The 21,070-nt window shown below is 42.3% G+C and overlaps 1 protein-coding gene across 3 annotated transcripts in view; it reads right to left on the bottom strand.

Moving 5' to 3' along the window:
• Positions 1-21,070, bottom strand: part of PLEKHA2 (pleckstrin homology domain containing A2) — a 97,390-nt gene that overhangs the window by 50,859 nt on the left and 25,461 nt on the right. The window contains exon 1 of one of the 3 annotated variants that reach the window (XM_087969923.1): positions 10,833-11,032. The exons of the other annotated variants lie outside the window; for them this stretch is intronic. The gene's annotated coding sequence lies outside the window, so the exon portion shown is untranslated. Of the gene's footprint in view, positions 1-10,832; positions 11,033-21,070 lie in introns of those variants that run through there. 3 annotated transcript variants of the gene reach the window in all.

The following is a 21,070-nucleotide window of genomic DNA, read 5'->3' as shown; positions in this document are numbered from 1 at the left end:
AGATTTAGGCTACAAACAGGTTACAATATTTTTATTTATCACTCTTAATTCGGACAACGGCTGTCGATATTCCTATATAACCCAGAAAGAAATATGCCCACTATTTGTGCCTTTTGTGCCTGCTATCATTGTTTGCTGTTTAAAAAGCAAAAACAAAACAGCAGATAAATTAAAAATTGGCGTATAACTTTTCCCAGCTGGAAAGCAACCTCAAAATTCTTGACCCATGAAATTTTGCAGAGTGGAGCCCACGTATATGTGGAGTGTAGCTTTAAAGGGAAAAGCCTCTTAACCTTTGAAGGAATAATTTCCATTATTAGCTTTGTCTTTTTTTAAAAAATCTATTTTATAGGCAGACAAAGAGATACATTCTAGAAACTGTCTGCATAACTTTTAAAGAAAATAAACAACAGGAACAGAGGAAGCAACAATAATCTGGATTTTGAGCCAGGCATATGATATGAGTTTAATCCACATTCTCAAAAGTGCTCTTAACCTGTCGAGAAGGGATTAAAAATTGATATATTGTGTGCTCCCTGAAGATACCAGCCTATGAGAACCTCCCTCGGTACTCAATTATTATTATTTTTGCATTGCTTTATTTTCTAAGATTCCTTTAATAAAATAAAGGGAAACTGGCATACTACAAAGCAAAGTGCCAACATCTAGGTTACCACAACATAGTATTCGTTGGAAAGTGTTTTCATTCGCTCTCAATAACTATTACAGAACACAGAAAAAATATTTGGGGGTGTTAGGGAACCTCACCAGTTTATCTCTACATCGGCGTTTTGGGGATTGACTAAACTCAACATGGCAGCCATTTTTGAACAGCCAATCCAGGGCCAGGCATCTACCTAAGTCAGGGGTCTCCAAACTTGGCAATTTTAAGACTTGTGGACTTCAACTCCCAAGTCTTAAAGTTGCCAAGTTTGAAGACCTCTGACCTAAATGCTAGGAAAAATTCCACTCATACCATTAAAATGCATGTGCTGTCTACATCCACTAACGTTTGAGAGCCAGTGTGAGTGACTTTGGGCCAGTCACTTTCTGCCAACCCATGAAGTTAGGCTTGGGCTTCAAACTGGTTAGTCAGAATGGATCACACCTGGCTGATCTAGGGAAAAAAAGTGAATCTAACACTTTTGGGAAAATGGAGGAGGAGGAGGAGGAGGGGAGGGGGTGGAGGAGGAAGAGGAAGTGGAAGTGCTGGTGGAAGTGCTGGAGGACTTCTAGTCTAGCCCCCTGCTCAAACAGGATAATCTATACTATTTCAGATAAGTGACTATCTAGACTCTTCATAAAAACATTGAGCGATGGAGCACCCACAATTTCTGAAGGCAAGCTGGTTAATTGTCCTCACTGTTAGGACATTTCTCCTTGATTCTAGGTTGCTTCTCTCCTTCATTAGTTTCCAACCATTGTTTCTTGACCTGCCCTCTGGTGCTTTGGAGAATAATTCGACCTCCTTTTCTTTGTGGTAGCACCTCAAGTACTGGAATACTGCTATCCTATCACCCCTAATTCTTCTTTTCCTTAGACTAGCCAAACCCAAATCCTGCAGCCATTCTTAATCAGTTGCCAAACTTGTTGATCTAAGCAGACAGTACAGTTAAGTGTGTTAAAATTTGGACAAGGTCCACAATTAAATTATTGCTCCCAACAGAGCTTCCTGACTGGTCTGGAATAAATCACCACCCAAATTCTTATTAGGAACTTCTAACATCCAGTTATGGCTGTGCTAAATAACAACAACGAGGAGAGGCTTTCCATGACTATTAGGATGGCATAAATCACTCAGAAGTATCTTGCCTTAATGTTCTATCTGATCTACCTGATTGAATGAGGTCAATACAACGCAACCTAATAACTTTCAGTCTTTAATCCACAGTCATTGAGGACAATTCAATGTTGTGTTAGTTTAAACTCTTTGTAGCAATGTGAGGAATCAGTAATCTTATTCTAACTCTGCTAACATTTGTGCAAACTTCTTAAATCTGGCAGGAATAGCTGACACCCTAGAAGATAGGCTCAAGATCCAGATGGATCTTGACAGATTTGAACACTGGGCCCTATCTAACAAAATGAAATTCAATGTAGAGAAAAATAAAGTCCTACACTTAGGCAAGAAAAACCAAAAGCACACCTACAGATTGGGTGAAACCAAGTTTAATAGCAGTTACTGTGATAGGCATCTTGGAGTCTTAGTGGACAACCAGCTAAATAGGAGCCAGCAGTGTGCAGCAGCAGCCAAAAAAGCCAATGCAAACTTAAGTTGCATTAACAGAGGGATACAATCGAGATCAAGTGAGGTACTAATACTACTTTATAAAGCCTTAATAAGACCGTACCTAGAGTACTGCATCCAGTTTTGGTCACCACACTATAAAAAAGATGTTGAGACTCTAGAAAAAGTACAAATAAGAGCAACCACAATGATTAGGGGACTGGAGGCTAAAACATCTGAAGAACGGTTGTAGGAACTGGGCTTGGCTAGTCTAGTGAAGAGAAGGGCCAGGGGAGACATGATAGCAGTGTTCCAATATCTGAGGGGCTGCCACAGAGAGGAAGGGGTCAAGCTATTTTCTAAAGCACCTGTAGTCCAGACAAGGGACAATGGATGGAAACTGATCAAAGAGAGATTTAACCTGGAAATAAGGAGAGATTTTCTGACAGTGAGAATGATCAACCAATGGAACAGAAGTTGCTTTCAGAAGTTGTGAGAGCTTCGTCACTGGAGGCTTTCAAGAAGAGACTGGACTGCCATCTGTCAGAAATGGTGTAGGGTCTCCTGCTTGAGTGGGGGGGGTTGGACTGGATGACCTGGAAGGTCCCTTTCAATTCTGTTAATCTGTTTTCATAAATCCCAGGTGTTTCTGAAACAGTATTACTGAGAAAGTGGCTTGTCCAAGGTAACCCAATTAATTCTTAGGCAAAATGAAAATTAAAAATGGGGACTACTTAATTCATAACCCTTACCCAAACCTTCCCCCAACCATCACTATGATAGCTGGGAACTTTATAAGTTGTGGTCTGATGCAATTGAAGGCTGCCCTACACTGTACACATTCTTATATTTGCATAGTTATTTCCTAGAAAAGATTGTAGAACAAATACTTTCAATGGTCTTCTTCAAAGAATGTTCTGCTAAAGGTTTACTCAGGCTAAATCCCACAGGCCTTTTGCAGAAGAAAACAAGAATCTGATGTGATGGAAGACATTGTGAGCCTGGAAAATGCCAAGAATTGTGATCCCCCGCAAATCTGCATGGCAGGAAAGCTTGGGAGATCTTGCAAACTTTCTCAAAATTTGCTGGATGATGAATGCAAGCTCACAATCAGAGTCCCACCCTTTGTCTGTGCACACAATGAGTGAGACTGTGACCATGATGTCATGCCCCACTTGCAGATTTTGATCTTGATAGAGAAAATGACCTATGATGCATTGAAGATTGAAATACCCATGAAGATGATTCACGAACAATGCTCAGCACAATTGCAGATCTTTAACCAGTGCAACCAGACATAAATTTTATCAGATTCTGAAAAAAACAGCTTCACTGGTTGCCTGGTCACATTGGAGCTCTGACCCATTGAAGGTTTACATGGCTTGGTCACAATTCCAGAAGGGGTGTGTCTCTATGTACCTTCCTACTATAAGCGGCCATACAACCTTCAGAGGAGCCTCTGGTGTAGATAGTCTTGCCAGGAGATTTCACCATAAGACATCTTCTCCGTGTTGGCCATTGGACTATGGAGGGTTCGTTCCATTTCAGTATAGCTGGGGCCAATGCTACCAATTTTGTGCTCTCAGCTTACAGCACATTCCTGTAGAGTCTAGGCATTTTAAAGTTATTTTGTAATTTACATTTTGTTCTCCTTCCTTTAGAAATCTCTAGAGGATTACCGTATATACTCGAGTATAAGTCGACCCGAATATAAGCCGAGGCACCTAATTTTACACAAAAAACTGGGAAAACTTATTGACTCGAGTATAAGCCGAGGGTGGGAAATGCAGCAGCTACTGGTAAATTTCAAAAATAAAAATAATTAATTTGGGAAACGATCTCACTATCATGAAAGGTTTAATTGATTCACTAACCCAAAAGAAGAAGATGATGATGACAGCGGGAGGCAGGAGTCACTCTCTTCCCCTCCCTCGGAGGCCCCCTGAGTCAGGAGTCACTACCGCCGGCGCGGCCCCAGTCCCGCCGCCTCGGGAAGGGAAAGGCAAAGCGCTTTTGCCTTCCCTTCCTGGCTGGGGCTGTTGGGAGTCGCTGCCGCCGGAGCGGCCCCAGTCCCGCCGCCTCGGGAAGGGAAAGGCAAAGCGCTTTTGCCTTTCCCTTCCCGGCTGGGCTCTTGGGAGTCGCTGCCGCCGGAGGCCGCGACTCCACACCATTTTTTTCAGAGGGAATCTGACTCGAGATAAGCCGAGGGGGATTTTTTCAGCACAAAAAATGGGCTGAAAAACTAGGCTTATACTCGAGTATATACAGTATTTGAAGACGATTTATTGTACGTTATTATTATTGTACGAACAATAAGCTACTCCCAATTGACGTGAGGCTGATCTGGATGTGTCGCCCCACTGATAGTCAGGGTTGATTCAGCTAATATGGCCTTCTAGGTAATAGCAATAGCACTTAGACTTACATGCCGCTTCACAGTGCTTTCCAGCCCTCTCTGAGAGGTTTACAGAGTCAGCCTATTGCCCCCAACAATCTTGGGTTCTCATTTTACCAACCTCGGAAGGATGGAAGGCTAAGTCAACCTTGAGCTGGTCAGAATCGAACTCCTGGCAGTGAGCAGACATTAGCCTGCAATACTTCATTCTAACCCCTGCACCACCATGGCTTCCCTTTCTCCCTGATTGCTCCATGCATGTTCTGAAGACACACGCTTGATTGGTGGAAGAAAACAACTATCCCAAATAGAAGTTATAATTGGTTTATTTTTTCATGTACCGATAACCCTTGACTTTTGCCCACAAATGGGGCCAGAAAATTTCATCATTAAGCAGTGCAAGTCATTAAGTCATGTAACCACACCCAATTTCACATTTTTTTTTGTTGTTTCAGTGGTTAATGGTCATTGAGGGAGACATCGTGGGACTGCAATTTGTGACCTTCCCTGCCAACTTCTCCATTGACTTTCCATGTCGGAAGATAGCTGGGATATGGTCCCAAATGGTGATCATGTGTAAATGCAAGCTTTACCCAAGAATGTAGAGACACTGCTACTGCCATAAGTGCTGTCCTAACTTCAAACAATGGCTAAACAAACAGTCACAAGTCAAGGACTACCTGTATTAAAAGGTTTATCCAGAGGGCATTTTCATCTATTATCTTTTGACTGAAGGATAAGTCCAAATTGTTCTGCGTAATAAAAACGGTTCACAAGCAGTGGGAAAAAGCCTTGCTATCTTTGGGTTAAAAACCACCTCCATGCCAAGGGTTCACCTTCTTTGACCCTCCTGAAATTGCCAGTCACAAACAACCAGTTCAAGTTGGCGCACTGTATATCAGCCATTAACACAACTGAGCGGGTTCAGAGGTATTTCTCAAGAAGAATATTCCACTCCCACCTGCAATGTCCTACCTGTCAATGAATACTTTAGCTTCAACCATAACAACACTAGAGCACACAATAGATACAAACTCAAGGTAAACCGCACCAAACTTGATTGCAGGAAATATGACTTTAGCAACAGAATGAATGGTCAATGTCTGGAATACTCCACCTGACTCTGTGGTTTTTTTTTTTCCCCAAACCCCAAAAACTTTAACCTTAGATTGTCTTTAATCTTAGATTGACCTCACCCCTTTCCTAAGAGGTCTGTAGGGGGCGTGCATAAGCGCACCAACGTGCCTACCGTCTCTGTTCCATTGTTTCTTTTATTTTTCTTATATGTATCCATGTATTCATAACTATGTTTTTTACTTATACCTATTATCTTGTAAGCAATGGACAAACCAAATAAAATAAATAAAAGAAAATACTTACAATAGAATTCCCTATGCATCCAGGGTTGAAATTTTGGGCCTGGACAATCTAGAACTACACTGCCTGAGGTCCGATCTAAGCAAAGTAAACAAAATTATCTGCTATAACATCTTGCATGACTTCTTCAGCTTCAATCACAATAATACACGGGCAAACAATTGATACAAACTCAAGGTCAACTGCTCCAAACTTGATTGCAGAAAATACGACTACAGCAACAGAGTGGTCAACGCCTGGAATGCGCTTCCTGACTCCGTTGTTACAGCCTCGAATCCTCACAGCTTCAACCTCAAACTGTCTGTCGTGGACTTCTCTCCATTCCTAAGAGGTCCCTAAAGGGGGTGAGCATAAGCACACCAGAGTGCTTACCGTCCCTGTCCTACTGTCCCCAGTTATCTGTATTTACTTCCTTTGTTCCTTTTTATATTCATGCTTATACTTGTTATCTTGTACATGTTTGACAAACGAACAAACAAATAAATAAAATAAATATTCTACCTACAATACAAGAATCTTGCCAGATTGCTTGTCTTCCCTTGAAGAACCTGTAGGGGGCCAGTCCTAGATCTCTTGCGACTATGCAGTGACTCAAGGCTAATTCCCCATTTGACCCCATTTCCTTGCCTTGCTGGTAGTTTCCCAATGCAAATCCAAATCCACCCGCCGACTGGCAGCCGGAGGGCAAGTCCCTAAGAGAATTCAAAGCGTTTCCCCTTTTTAAAGGAAATTTTTGAAAAATCTATTATTAGACTATCCCTAAAATGTAGGGGAAATGTAAATGAGTCATTTTTGCTTTTCTAGATTATACAATAACTGGGTTTTTCATTTTTCCCTTCCATGTCTGGAGTTTCTCAAGGAATCCTTTTTTCACCACGGTTCCGTAATTTGGGAAGCAGAATTAGCACCGTCAATTTGAATGCGATACGCCAAACAGAGGACAGAAAAGGCACAGATGTGAATATGCCAATACAAATTGCAAATGCAGAGGATGCGGCAAAAGTGATAAGTGTGGGGAAAAAAGGTCATCAGTCACTTTTATCAGTGCCATTGTAACTTTGAATGGTCACCCTATAAACCATTGTAAGTTAAGAATTATCTGTATTATTTCTTAAAGCAGATCAGTGGTTGTTGGAAGCAAAAATTCAGGCTCCCAGTTCTTTAATAGCAAATGAAGAAGTTTTATTTCCAATACCTTCCTGGTAACCAGGATGAAGGGTTTTTTAATAGTATTTATATACATAAGTCATTCCAGCATATATTTATGAATAGGTTTATTATATGAGTTGGATAATTCTCACTGCTAATAAACAATACTGAGTCAGATGGAGCAGTGGTTTGATTCTGTAGAAGGCAAGTCCCTGTGCCCTTTAACCAGCAGGCCATCCCATTGTTACATTAGCTTTATTATCTCTAGTTCTGTCATCATAAAATAATATAAATATTTATTAAACCCTTAGACTAAGGAGAGAAGGGATGCTTTCAAGCCACAGCTGCATCTGAGTTTTCCCCGAGGGAAGCCCCCACAGAGAGAGCTGTGCAACCACGAGATTAAAGATGCATAATTATTTCATTTATTTCTTTATTAATCATGTTTACATGGCCGCCCTCCCGCGCAAAATGGCTTTGGGTGGTGTACAATTAAAAGGAAATTAAAGCTGCACCTTTTGGAGCAGGCAACATTTGCAAACTATAAATAAGAAGTTTCTCTTTTGTTTTTCTAAAGTTAGTTAAGCTGGTAGTGCGTTATGGGAAAGGAAGGAAGTCGCTTCAGTGTGACAGACATGGTAGGTATTAAAAGATTCCTTCTCAGTTTCACATATGGTAGTGAGAACAGACAAGACAGGGCTAAGAGGAGGAAGTAAGTGATTTTGAGTGTCAGCTGGACCCAAAGTATTGGCTACCCATCAAGGCTGGAAATCCTGACATACCCTGTTTCCCCAAAAATACCCTGAAAGTAAGCCCTAGCTTGATTTTTACACATGCGCTCAATATTAAGACCTACCCCTAAAATAAGCCCTAATCAAGATCCCACCCACTCCAGAGTGTCTGGGTAAAAATTAAGCTAGGGTGGGGATGTGGGGTGGACCTGCCCTACCTTTGGAGAGTTGTAGCCAGGCCTCACACACCCCGATACCTACCTTGCCAGCCCATTTCTTCTGTAGCCAGCAAGGCTTTCCTAAAGGCCTCTGTAGCTGATAACAGAGCCCCAGATCAATCCGGAGCTCAGTTATTGGCTGCAGAAGCATTCAGGAAAGTCTTACTGGCTGCAAAGAAGTTCCTGAAGGCCTCTGACAGGTGAAAAGGAGGCTGGGGGCAAAGCACACAAGTGAGGTTAGTCAGTGGATGACATCCCCTGAAAATAAGACCGGGTGCCCTTTTTTTTGGTGGCAAAAAATATATAAGACAGGGTCTTATTTTCAGGGAAACACGGGTAATACATACCATTACCGTGGGCATCCGTATTCTTGCGGAAGGGCCATGCACAAATGTTCCCACAATAGCAAAGTCATATGTGGCACAAAACTCCGTCGAATTGCCATTAAAGGTATTGTTTATAATCCTCATAAACACTGTTTGTAAACCTTGGCAACTTTGAACTCCCAGAATTCCCTAGCCAGCATACTGACTGGGAAATTCTGGGAGCTGGGAGTGTAAACATCTTAAAATTGCTGAGGTTGAGATACATCAACACTGTGTACATCATTCGGAGTCTCTGGTAAAGAAGTGGAGAGAGGGAGAGAGAGAGAGAAAGAAAGAGGAAGGAAGGAAGGAAGGAAGGAAGGAAGGAAGGAAGGAAGGAAGGAAGGAAGGAAGGAAGGAAGGAAGGAGAGAAAGAGGAAGGAAAGGAGGAAAGAGAGATAAAAAAGGAAGGAAGGAGAAAGTGAAAGGAAGGAAGAAAAGAGAAAGAAAGAAAGAAAGAAAGAAAGAAAGAAAGAAAGAAAGAAAGAAAGAAAGAAAGAAAGAAAGAAAGAAAGAAAGAAAGAAAGAAAGAAAGAGGGAGGGAGGGAGGGAGGGAGGGAGGGAGGGAGGAAGGAAGGAAGGAAGGAAGGAAGGAAGGAAGGAAGGAAGGAAGGAAGGAAGAACTGTACCTGTACTCCTTTAACTAGACCAAGGGTCTTCAAATTTGGCAAGTTTTTTTTATTGAAAATAAACATTACAAATATTGAATATGGTGGACTTTCTTTGACATACATTTCAAGGCAAGTTTAAGACTTGTGCACTTCAACTCCCATAATTCCTGAGCAAACATGACTGGAGGAGGAATTCTGGGAGTTGAAGTCCATAAGTCTTAAAGCTGTCAAGTTAGAGTTTGAACTAGACTAAAATACAAGCCCAAGAATGATGCATTAAGATTAGCAGAATACCTCAGAGAAAGGTCCAACTTATCCATTTCTGCTTTAGGACTGCTGAAGTTTCTGCTACCAAAGTAAGAGCGAGGTGTTCTGCCCACACGGACTGTCTACTGATTCAGTAAATGTTGGCAGCGTATCCAGTAGCATTTCTTTCAATATCCCAGCTAAAGTATCCAGGTAAAGATGGGACACACCCCCATTTGCCAGGTTCTCTCACCCCAAAATCACTACCTGATCCTTCCAAAGAAGTTATATGAGTGGGCATGCAACTACTGCCCAGAGTCCACTGAACTTGGATGACTAATAGATGTAAACGTAATAGCCACAATCACTTGAACACTACAAAATCACCCCCAGCCAACTGCAAAAGGGCAGCATTACTTGGAACAGCTTACAATAGCCTGCAATGACATCTTTAACATCACCTAACAACGCCATCCGTTTATCTCTGGTCCTTGGAAAGGATAGATGAATAAAAATGCCTAATCCCGTTTAACCATCTGGCTGACTGTGAAACAAACCATAATAACAATACACAGTACAGCTTACCTCCTACCACGATACCTCCAACAATGTGCTGTCTGAACATCTGACTGATGGTGTGATGAACCATAATACCAATACTAATACTAATAATACTAATAATAATAATAATAATGTATCAACCATTAGCGCCACTCAATTATATTTGTGATCATTTCAGATGTTCAGTTGACTAAGTATGTTTAATGAATAAAAGACAACAACAACAACAACAACAACAACAACAACAACAACAACAACAATAATAATAATAATAATAATAATAATAATAATAATACAACAACAACAACAACAACAACAACAACAACAACAACAACAACAATAATAATAATAATAATAATAATAATAATAATAATAATAATAATAATAATTCCCCTCACCTTTTCACAACAAATCTCTAAGATAAACAGACAGCACTCAACCCATTCAACATCCACCAGCAATCTTCACAGCCAACTGGCAAGTTAATCTGAAGTCTAACCTTCTAATAACCAAGTCACAGTTACTTTCTCTTTGCAGATTCTCCACATGGGAACATCAATGCGCACCTCACAAAAGCAGGAAACCCACCCTTGTTTCACCAGCCGAGAAAATCCACCAGGAACAGCAAGTGAAAAATGCAAATTGAAGACACGTGGACTTCAACTTTGGAAAAACTCTGCTTGAAAAGAACAGTGAAAAAATTCTCTCCTGAAGTTTTTCTTTTTTTGCAGGCTGAGAGGATTCCCCTGGAGCAGCTGAAGAGCAAGTCCCAAAACGTTCCTCTAAATTTAATTTATGCCCTAGTCCCCATAAAAAATTGGATTCAAGGCCAGGCTAGTCAATCAACAAGAAGCTTAGAAACTAAAGTAGGTTTATTGTACTTCTTGTCCAACAATTAGAGAGTTCCAGTTGCACAACTGCAGGCGGAAAGCAACGTGCTCAAGAGACCTACCTCTTCACTGGCCTCTCTTGAAGAAAAACCCTGCATCCAAGTTAAATCCATTCCCCTTGCCCATCTCTGGAGCGAGATGGGATCAGACAACACTGAAAGCTGACACAAGCCTGGAGCGTCATCTTAGACAAAAGCTCACAAAACAGAAGATGACAGTAAAACAAAGGTCCTCCAAACAGCTCACTATAATCAAGTTCAGGAGTACAACATCACAGCCTTCTCTCCTTCTGTAACCAGAGTTGGGGGTGGAGATTACTAACCATCTTTCAACCACAGAAGCTGAAGCACAGGATGTTCTGGAATGCACAGAAAAGTTCTGAGCACGTGCTAACTCCTCAGCTTGCTGGGCCACACTCAATCTGAGCTATAACAACGCCTTTTTCCACTGCAGGGTAGAAGTCTGGAACATTAATGTTCACCTTTCTCAACCAAGTCCTTTGAAAAAGGCTAGGATGTTGGGTTCTTAGAGATGATGTAGCTCCTCCGGTGTCAGGTATTGCAAAGAGATGGAGGTTTTGCTCAGGAGCTCTGGGTTGTGGTTAGAGGGGCAACACAACCAAGCGCAGATATTGAGGCTTTAGAAAGAGTGCAGAGAAGAGCAACCAGGGTGATTAGGGGACTGGAGACTAAAACCTATGAAGAACGGTTGCAGGAACTGGGCCTGGCTAGTCTAGGGAAGAGAAGGACCAGGGGAGACAGGAGGGCAGTCTTCCAATATTTGAGGGGCTCCAACAGAGAGAAAGAGGGTCAAGCTATTTTCCAAAACACCTGAAGGCCAGACAAGGAATAATGGATGGAAACTGAACAAGGAGAGATTCTATCTTTCTATATAAAAGTGAAATACCACTCAACGTATCATCACAAAATCTCCAGAACCGTAAAGCCTATAAAACTTGAAATGTTGAATCTTGACTTCTAGGTGCTCACTAAGAAAGGATTTTTTCAAAATGACCACCAGATCATTAGTATTTTGTATATATTATTATTAACACACTCTGATGCTAAGGAGTTCTACTCCCCCTCCCCACCTGAAAAGAAATCTCTTCCAAATGCAAAACACAAGCAGGGGAGAGGAGTTTCAGTTTCAGTTTCACAGCACCAATCAGATTTAGTACAGAACCAGCTAAACCAAGTCCAGGCTCCTTCCTGTCTCCTTCTTGCTCACACAGCAAATACAGTTTCAGTTTCCATGTTTCAGTTTCCAAACAGGCCTCAACTCTCTCACATACTGACAAGACGCTAGCCAGATGAATACCTCTGGTAGGCAGAATTTTTTCCCCTTATTTTCCTCCCCCAAAACTAAGCCTGATCACATACTTTTGTAGCAAAGCATGGGTATCAAGCTAGAAATAAGGAGGAATTTCCTGACAGCGAGAACAATCAACCAACAGAACAGAAGTTGCCTTCAGAAGTTGCGGGAGCTTCATCTCTGGAGGCTTTCAAGAAGAGACAGGACTGCCATCTGTCAGACAGAAATGGTGTAGGGTCTCCTGCTTGGGCGGTGGGTTGGACTAGATGACTTATAAGGTCCCTTCCAACTCAATATTAAATAATTACATAATGAAAGATTATAATTTACAAATATGTGTATTAACATTAGAGATATGATTAATGTTATTATTTTTGTCTGAACCAAAACGTTTGATGCTTAGGTGCTACACTGTTCATGTATTGATGTGTATAGGTAGAATAAAATAAAAAACTTGGTTTAAAAAAAGGTCCTTTCCAACTCTGTTAATCTAATGTAATGTAATCCTTTGTGGGCTGAAACTGGTATCTTGTTGAAGACTCTGGATGGATTGATCCACAAAGGCCTCAATTAGGCACCCAATGTAAGGGTAGTCCCAACTGACCCCAGAAATCTTATTCCCCTGCATGATATTCCTTTATTTCATTGTGCCGTGGTTTGTTTTAACTGTGATATGTCAAATAAACCATCGCTGGCTGGTGGTGCCTATTGCAAGAAGCCTGAAACCACAACTGGGATGGCTGAACTTCATGTGCAACGCACACATCTTACCCCTCAAGTCTTTTGATCGCATACAGCTCACACAGGCTTGCCTTGGTCACTAACATGCCTTCTAGCAGGTTAGACTAAAATTTCAGCAACCGTGCAAAAATAGAAGCTTCCTTGGAAACCTGCCCAGACCTGACATCGAGACCCTGCCATTTTGGGCAGATGCCAATGCCTGCACTTTCTTTTTCAGGTGATGATGGAGCACGAAGTGAAACTCTCAAGAAGGCGTCAGCTAGCACAATGGAGATCACAGTCCTACTGTGTGGAAGAGGTGGCTCACGCAGCACCCTATGGAAATGAAAAGGGATGGAAAACATGGGGTTCCTGTTTACTGCTGCCTCTTAATTTATCAGGGGAGCAGGAGGTTAAAAGAGGTGACATGGAGAGGGAGCTTGCATAAGGCCTTCTGAAACCTCATGCTTCATCTTCAGAGGTGCAAGATACTATACTTGATCTTAACCAAAAGGCCAAGAAGCTGCGGCACAGGTACCCTTCAGATGGTGGACCAGAGGTGGCATTCAGCAGGCTATTATTCTATAAGTGCTAGAGCCCACTGTAACTACGTAGCCAAACAGGCATTAAGAGTTGTTAACCTAATCCTACATAGCTTTTTCTCTGGTAATATCACACTACTAACCAGAGCATACAAAACATTTGCTAGACCAATACTTGAATACAGCTCATCAGTCTGGAACCCGCATTACGTATCTGATATTAACACAGTTGAGAAAGTCCAGAAATATTTCACAAGAAGAGTTCTCCACTCCTCTACTCATTGCAGAATACCTTATGCCACCAGACTTGAAATTCTAGACCTAGAAAACCTAGAACTATGCCACCTTCGGTCCGATCTAAGTATAGTATATAAAATTATATATTGCAATGTCCTACCTGTCAATTAATACTTCAGTTTCAACCATAACAATACAAGAGCACACAATAGATCCAAACTCAAGGTAAACTGCACCAAACTTGATTGCAGGAATACGACTTCAGCAACAGAGTGGTCAATGTCTGGAATACTCTACCTGACTCTGTGGTTTCTTCCCCAAACCCCCAAAACTTTAACCTTAGACTGTCTACTATTGACCTCACCCCTTTCCTAAGAGGTCTGTAGGGGGCGTGCATAAGCGCACCAACGTGCCTACCGTCCCTGTCCTACTGTTTTTTTTTTAATTTTTCTTATATGTACCCATTTCATGTATTCATAACAATGTTATAATTATACCTGTTATCTTATAATCGCTTGACAAAATAAATAAATAAAAATATTCCAAGATTCTGGGTCTTTCCTCTCCATCCAGCACCGTCACCACTAGACCTTGCTAGGTTTTGGGCTGCAACGGAGGATGGCCCAAAATCTCTCAGGAAGCTTTCATATCTGAAGAAGGAGTAGAAGGAGTAGATCCTAAGGCTTCCTGGGACAGGAAAGACAATCTGATCCAAAGTCCCGCAGAGATCTAGAACCTAGATTTCCTACACTAGAATGCTTTCATAGGAATCATAGTTATTCATAGTTTTCTAAGTCAGCAACCACTCACATCCAGTACTTTCACGCCATTCTCCACGGCATTTCCTTAATTTCATAAACAACATTCCTCGATTGCAGTATCTTGGAATTACAGATGGACCTGTCTCCAAATAATATACTGAGAGTTATCCTCTCAAGACAATCTCCATAGCTAGGCAGGACACCATCTCCATCCTGCAGTTTTTCAAATATTATTGAAGATTAAAACTGACGTTTAAATCCTGATCTAGAAAGCCATGGAACTCCGCTTTCCCCCAAAAAAAGATAAAAAGTTTTGCCTTAGCAAAATGAGCAAGTGAATAATGCGCCAGATTATTCATTGATGTTTTAGTCAACAAGTAATTTTTGTTTTTGTACTAGTTAACAGTGAAAGAGGCTCTGTAGCTTGACATTTTCTTTTTAAAAAAAGGGAAGGACTGTGTATTATGCAAACGAGTTGTACTCAACGGTTTATCCTGCTCCTTTGGGGACCTCTCACCTCCTTATTTTGCATAATCGTTGTTTTTCAGAATAAATTTATAGTTGAATGCTCCTTCACACAAAAACCACGGTGATTATTCAGGTTGTAAAAAAACACTAAATCAATGATTATGTTTATATAACACGCCAAAGCTGCTGATGGAACCGTCTCATTTTCTGGATTCCCATGGAGCTCAATATGTCATGCTAAGTCACAACACACTAATCAAGATTAATACTAATTGCAGAAATGAAAAGGTGGAGCAATGAGCTATATAGATAAGTGTCATGCCTCTGGTGGAGACTGACTCTGAGGGAGAGGAGGAACAGCCGACAGGGAGTGGAAGTGTGGCTCAGGAGGTTGTGGAGGAGGCTGGGGAAGGACAGAGGCTGGCTGGGCAGTCAGAGGAAGACCCAGGCCCATCCCCTCTCCATCCTAGGGCACACAGGGAGGATAGGATAAGGGAGAGGTGTGGTCTACTTGGGAGGAGAGGGCCTTGATCCTTTTCATGGGCTGCAGCTGTCACAACTGAATAAGAGGATGGAAATGCTTATGGGTGAGTGCTGGAAACAAAGTGTGGAAATATCTCTAGTTTATGGTTCCTCTCTGAGTTTGGCACCCTTCCCAGTGTGTGTTCTGTTATCTGTGGACGTCCACCAGCCCTTATCTTGCCTGGTTTGTGTTGTTTTTTACTCTTTATAATTTAAACAGCATTTCCTCCTCCTGGTAACTGCTCGTGTGGGAGTTTTCTTGTCTCCAGTCAAGGATATTTGGAGCTTTGAAGCAAAGTGAAGGAATAAAAGGGGCTTCACCTGTTCCTTGTGACTGTGTTTATTTTGTATCCCACCCTGGGTCATCACAGTAATCCTCGACTTACAACCGTCATGGAGCCCAAAATTTATGTTGCTAAATCAGACATTTGTTCAGTGAGTTTTGCCCCATTTTAAGACTTCTTCTTGCCATATTTGTTAGGTTAGTAACATGGTTGTTAAGTGAATCTGGCTTCCCCATTGTCTTTGCTTGTCAGAAATTTGCAAAAATCAATCACCCCAGAATTCTTCAACCATCATAAAAATGAACCACATGCCAAGCATCTGAATTTTAATCACATCACCATGGGGATGCTACAACAGTCGTAAATATGAAATAAGCCAGGTTTTTTTTAGTGCCATTGTAACTTTGAACAGTCACTAAACAAACTGTTGAAAGTTGAAAACTACCTGTATATGGTTTCTATTAACACTTAAAAATACAGAGCTAGATTTCTTGTTTCTTTTTAATAATACTGCAGAGATCCTTTCTCCTTCCTTGTTAGTTTGTTTTTATCAGGATCATACATCCTTTTTGTTGAGTGGTGCGATGGTCTAGAGGTGGAGTTCTTGCCTCACAAAGAGGAGGCTGTGAGTTCAATCCTAGGTAGAGGCAGATATTTCTCTCTCTGGGCACTATGAGACTATATCTGCTGGGGGGGGGGGAGACGACTCCACGTTGGCAACAGGAAAGGCATCTGGCCAGTAAATACTCAGCTCCAATCAGTTGCCTGACTCCACCCCATAAGGGATTATGGGGTCATTAAATGTCAAAGAAGAAGATACATCCTTTTTACTCCTTTTTTGGTGATTGTATCACTTCGGTTGTGCCTTTTTAAATCTGTTTTATAGATTCATGAGTAAAAGCATGTGAAGACACAGGTTAATACTAGCCAAACTATGTTGGATGAAGACCTCAGGGACAGTTTCACTGACTGTTAAGCAGAAACAGCCCGTAATAAGTCAATACTCCAAGAACCATTTTTCCTGATGCGTGTTTTTTTTTTAAAGCATGGGTAATAGAAGCAGTGGAACGCACTGCCTTCCAGATGTTGCCGAGCAAAAATGTGGAAACGTTTCTAAGGAACTGAGCTATGGAATAAACCTCCCACCAATGCCATGTGTGCCGTGGTGTTGTGGCACAAACAACACAACCTAACTCACGGCATTTGCTTGATGACATAATGGTGTGCGCAATGTTACTGGTCTCCCACACAAAGAGGTCACAAGGACCTTGTCGCTCTTCTAAAGAGCTTAACGGGTTTTGCAATATACAACTGAGCTCAAAATTCCCATTGCTAAGCAAGAGAGTTGTTAAGTGAGTTTTGCCTCATTTCACAAACTTCCTTGCCACCCTTGTTAAGTGAATCACTGCAGTTATTAAGTCATAAATACATGCCAGTTGCCAAGTGCTGTTGTGGTTTGCTGGTAGCAGGTGGGAACGGCTGAAGTCACGGAGAGTGAGGACTCAGATGAGGGGCCTGCGTGTGACAGATTGCAACAGTTTGATGCAGGGATGGGGCCAGGACCATCAGGGAGAGGAATGCTGCCTTCGGAGATTGTGGAGGCTGGCAGCAGTGAGGAAGAGGACCCCGTGGAGCCTGTGCCCAGTGCGTGTGTGCACAAGGCTGCTCGAAGGAAAAAGCAGCTGCAGCAGCACGGGCGACTCAGGAGTAAGGTTGCAAGGTAATAGCCCCTCTCGTAAGAGATAAAAGCCAGCTGAGAAACCGGAGTTCTTTGCAGGAAGCTAAGAAGTTTTTGCACTCAAGCCTGGTGGACATTTGGACTCTCTTAGTTTGTGTTTGGAGACTCCTTGTGTTTGAAATATTTCTTAGTAACTTTATCTAGAATTCTTGGCAGCCTTGCACAACCTTGGCAAGGCTCGTTCTTATCAGAGACAATGAGTTGGAAACAGCCTTTGAACCATGAAGGAACGGAATTCGAAAAAGAATCATTACAAGGTTTTGCTGTTACCTGTGTTTCGTGTTTGTTTCCTTGGAACAAGGTTTGGGTCAGAGCAAATGCTTGAATACTGATCATGTTGTGACCATGGGGATGCGGCAAGAGTCATAAGTGTGAAAAACTATCATGTCACTTTTTTTCAGTGCTGTTGTTAACTTCAAACACTCACTAAGCAAATGGTTGTAAGTCAAGGAGAAATTCAACCTGGAAATAAGGAGAAATTTTCTGACAGTGAGACTAGTCAACCCATGAAACAACCTTCAGAAGTTGTGGAAGCTCCATCACTGGAGGTTTTCAAGAAGAGACTGGACTGTCATATGTCAGAAATGGTGTAGGGTCTCCAGCTTGGGCAAGGGGGGGTTGGTTTAGATCAGTGATGGCTAACCTTTTCAGCTTGGTGTGTCGAAAATCGGGAAAAAGTGTAGCCTTCCTCGGGTCGTGTGTCACTTCAAGAAATATCAATAATTTGGTTTATGACGGACTGGGCTGGGGTGATCACACAGGGCTGTGAAACTCGTCTCCCTGGTCTCAGGGCTGCAGGTGCAGGATGTGGGGATCGGAAGGCCACCTTACAGGGTTGTGAACCTCATGGATCTCCTTTCCTCCTGTAGCGTTCCTGAGGTAATGAAACTGACAAACCTCAGTTTATGGCGGTTAAAACTGGTTCTCTGTTGCAAAGATCTTGCGGCAGCGGTGACACCACGCCTCCACGCAACAAGCAGGGAGCAGGGATTGGAGCAGAGCACAGGCAGCCTCTAAATGTGCAGGTTTTCCCCACACCAACAGGCGTGTCAGTCAAAGTGCCTCGGCGTGTCACGAGTGACACGCATGTCATAGGTTAGCCATCACTGGTCTAGATGAAAGTCCCTTCCAACTCTAGTAATCTGTATAAGGACTGCCTTAAAATCTTTACCTTCGGACAGGCACCTTGGAGTTCAGAATGATTTCGTGAAGATGATGGGTTTGAGTTCTTTCAATGACTCAGATTTTTGTAACAGATCATATTTCTCTTTTGTGGCTGAAAAGGCTAGTCAAATCTGGAGGAGCTATCACAAGCCACATCTGGTGTTTCGTTGATGGCCAAACATCGGGTCCTTTGGAGCTGATGCTTGTGCTAAATCTGGCAACAAGGACTAGTAGCAGCAGAGCCTGGCTCTAGAGCCGTGTTTCTCAACCGTGGTGCTCAAAAGTGCTTTTTCAAAAGGCCGCTGGACTGGGGTTTTTTTTTCCCCTTGGGGAAGAAGAACAAAACGTTTCATTTCTCATCCAAGAAACTTCATCAGTTGTGATGGGGTTGGGGGGGGGGGAAGGGATGGAGGATAGGTACTGACAATGGAGATTGGGTGAGGGGAGGATGGAAGTTTCAACTGATGAATTTCTTGGATGAGAAACGAAATGTTTTGTTCTTCTTCCTCAAGGAAAAAACAGCCCGGTTGCCTTTTGGAAAAAGTATCGTGTTTCCCCAAAAATAAGGCCTTGTCTTATAAATTTTTGGGGCCTCCAAAAAAGGCACCAAGTCTTATTTTCGGGGGATGTCATCCACTGACTAACCTCACTTGTGTGCGTCACCCCTGGACTCCTTTTCGCTGTCAAAGGCCTTCAGGAACTTCTTCTGCAGCTGGCAAGGCCAGAAAGGCTTTCCTGAAGGCGTCTGCAGCTGATAAGGGAGCTCTGGATCCATCCAGAGCTTTGTTCTCAGCTACAGAGGCCTTCAGGAAAGCCTTGCCAGCCTTGCCAGCTGCAGAAGAAATGGGCCGGCAAGGCAGGTGTTGGGGTGTGTGAGGCCTGGCTACAACTGTCCAAAGGTAAGTAGGCAGTTCCACCACCACCCATCCCTACCCTAGCTTAATTTTTACCTGTGCACTCTGGAGTGGGCAGGATCTTCATTAGGGCTTATTTTGGGGGTAGGGCTTATATTGGGCGCACATGTAAAAATCAAGCTAGGACTTACTTTCAGGGTAGGTCGTATTTTCAGGGAAACAGGGTACTTTGGAGACAACTATGATCTGGATGACTGAGAATCTCCACATACAATCACCCTTGGAAGTTTTAGGGTGGGTGCTGGCTTCGCTGGTGGGGAATTCTACAAGTTGAGGTCCACCCATCTTAAAACTAACCAAGTGGGGAAACACTGCATTTTAGAGTAAGTTCCTCCCCAGTGGACTTTCCAGATTTCTTGGAACTGCCACCCTGAGAATTTTCAGACAACTCGGTGAAGAGGAATTGCAACCTCAACAATTTCTGAAGGGCAGCGGATTCTGGAGACCAGCCTAAAAGCCAAGGCCAACCAACTGTGCGATATCAGAAAATGAGCCCTTTCTCACACATTTTTCCTTCCACAAAGCCTTAGGGACAATCATCAGCCAAATACATGGCACTTTCCAAAGGTTCAAAATACTTTCTGCAGATTATTGCACTTTTTAAAATCACAATGCTAGACAATGGAATCTAGCATAATTGGTCACCACACTATAAAAAAGATGTTGAGACACTAGAAAAAAATGCAGAGAAGAGCAATCAGGATTGTCAAGGGACTGGAGGCTAAAACATACAACAAAAGGTTTCAGGAACTGGGCCTGGCTAGTCTAGTGAAGAGAAGGACCAGGGGAGACATGATAGCAGTCTTCCAGTATTTGAGGGGCTGCCACAGAGAGGAGGAAGAGGTCAAGCTATTTCCCAAGGCATCTGAAGGCCAGACAAGGAATAATGGATGGAAACTGAACAAGGAGAGATTTAACCTGGAAATAAGGAAGAAACTTTCTGACAGTGAGAACAATCAACCAATGGAACAGAAGTTGTGGGAGATTCATTACTGGAGGCTTTCAAGAAGAGATTGGACCACCATTTGTTGGGGATGGTGTAGGTCTCCTGCTTGGACTAGATCAGGGGTCACCAACCTTTTGGACCTCAGGGACAACCACACTCATAATTTTAAATCTCAGGGACCACTAACTGGTTCTGTCGGCATGGCCTAATTTGTGGCTGTGGCTTGGTGGTCAGGTGACTGGCTGGGCATGGCTTGTATGTAAATATTATAAATATTTATATAAATATTGATTTTTTTATAAAAAAAGAGCAACTTTTACCCAAAATCAGGCAAAGCAAGCAGGCAGATTGAGTTGCTCACATAATCACAGATTCATTTAGATATCTATCTATCTGCCATCAGCTAGCTCAGTCTGTCACATAAAATTTGCTAGCAAGCAAACTCATAAAATTAACTCACAACACACCATGTATGTAAATATTGAATTTTTTTATATAAAAAAGAGCAATTTTTACCCAAAATCAGGCAAAGCAGGCAGGCAGATTGAGTTGCTCACAGAATTACAGAACCATCCAGTGATCTATCTATCTGCCATTGGCTAGCTCAGTCTGTCACATAAAATTTGCAGAACAGCTGATGGTCGGAAAAAGGAAAAATAGCAACTTATCAGGCAAGTTTGCCGTGTAAGGAGT

This window comes from Notechis scutatus, chromosome 7 (assembly GCF_049901735.1).
Source record: "Notechis scutatus isolate UNSWTSFEM ecotype Mainland chromosome 7, rNotScu1.2, whole genome shotgun sequence".
In the NCBI taxonomy this organism is placed as follows: Eukaryota; Metazoa; Chordata; class Lepidosauria; order Squamata; family Elapidae; genus Notechis; species Notechis scutatus.
The sequence above is the reverse complement of the archived record's forward strand: the minus strand, read 5'-3'. Positions and strand labels throughout refer to the sequence as shown.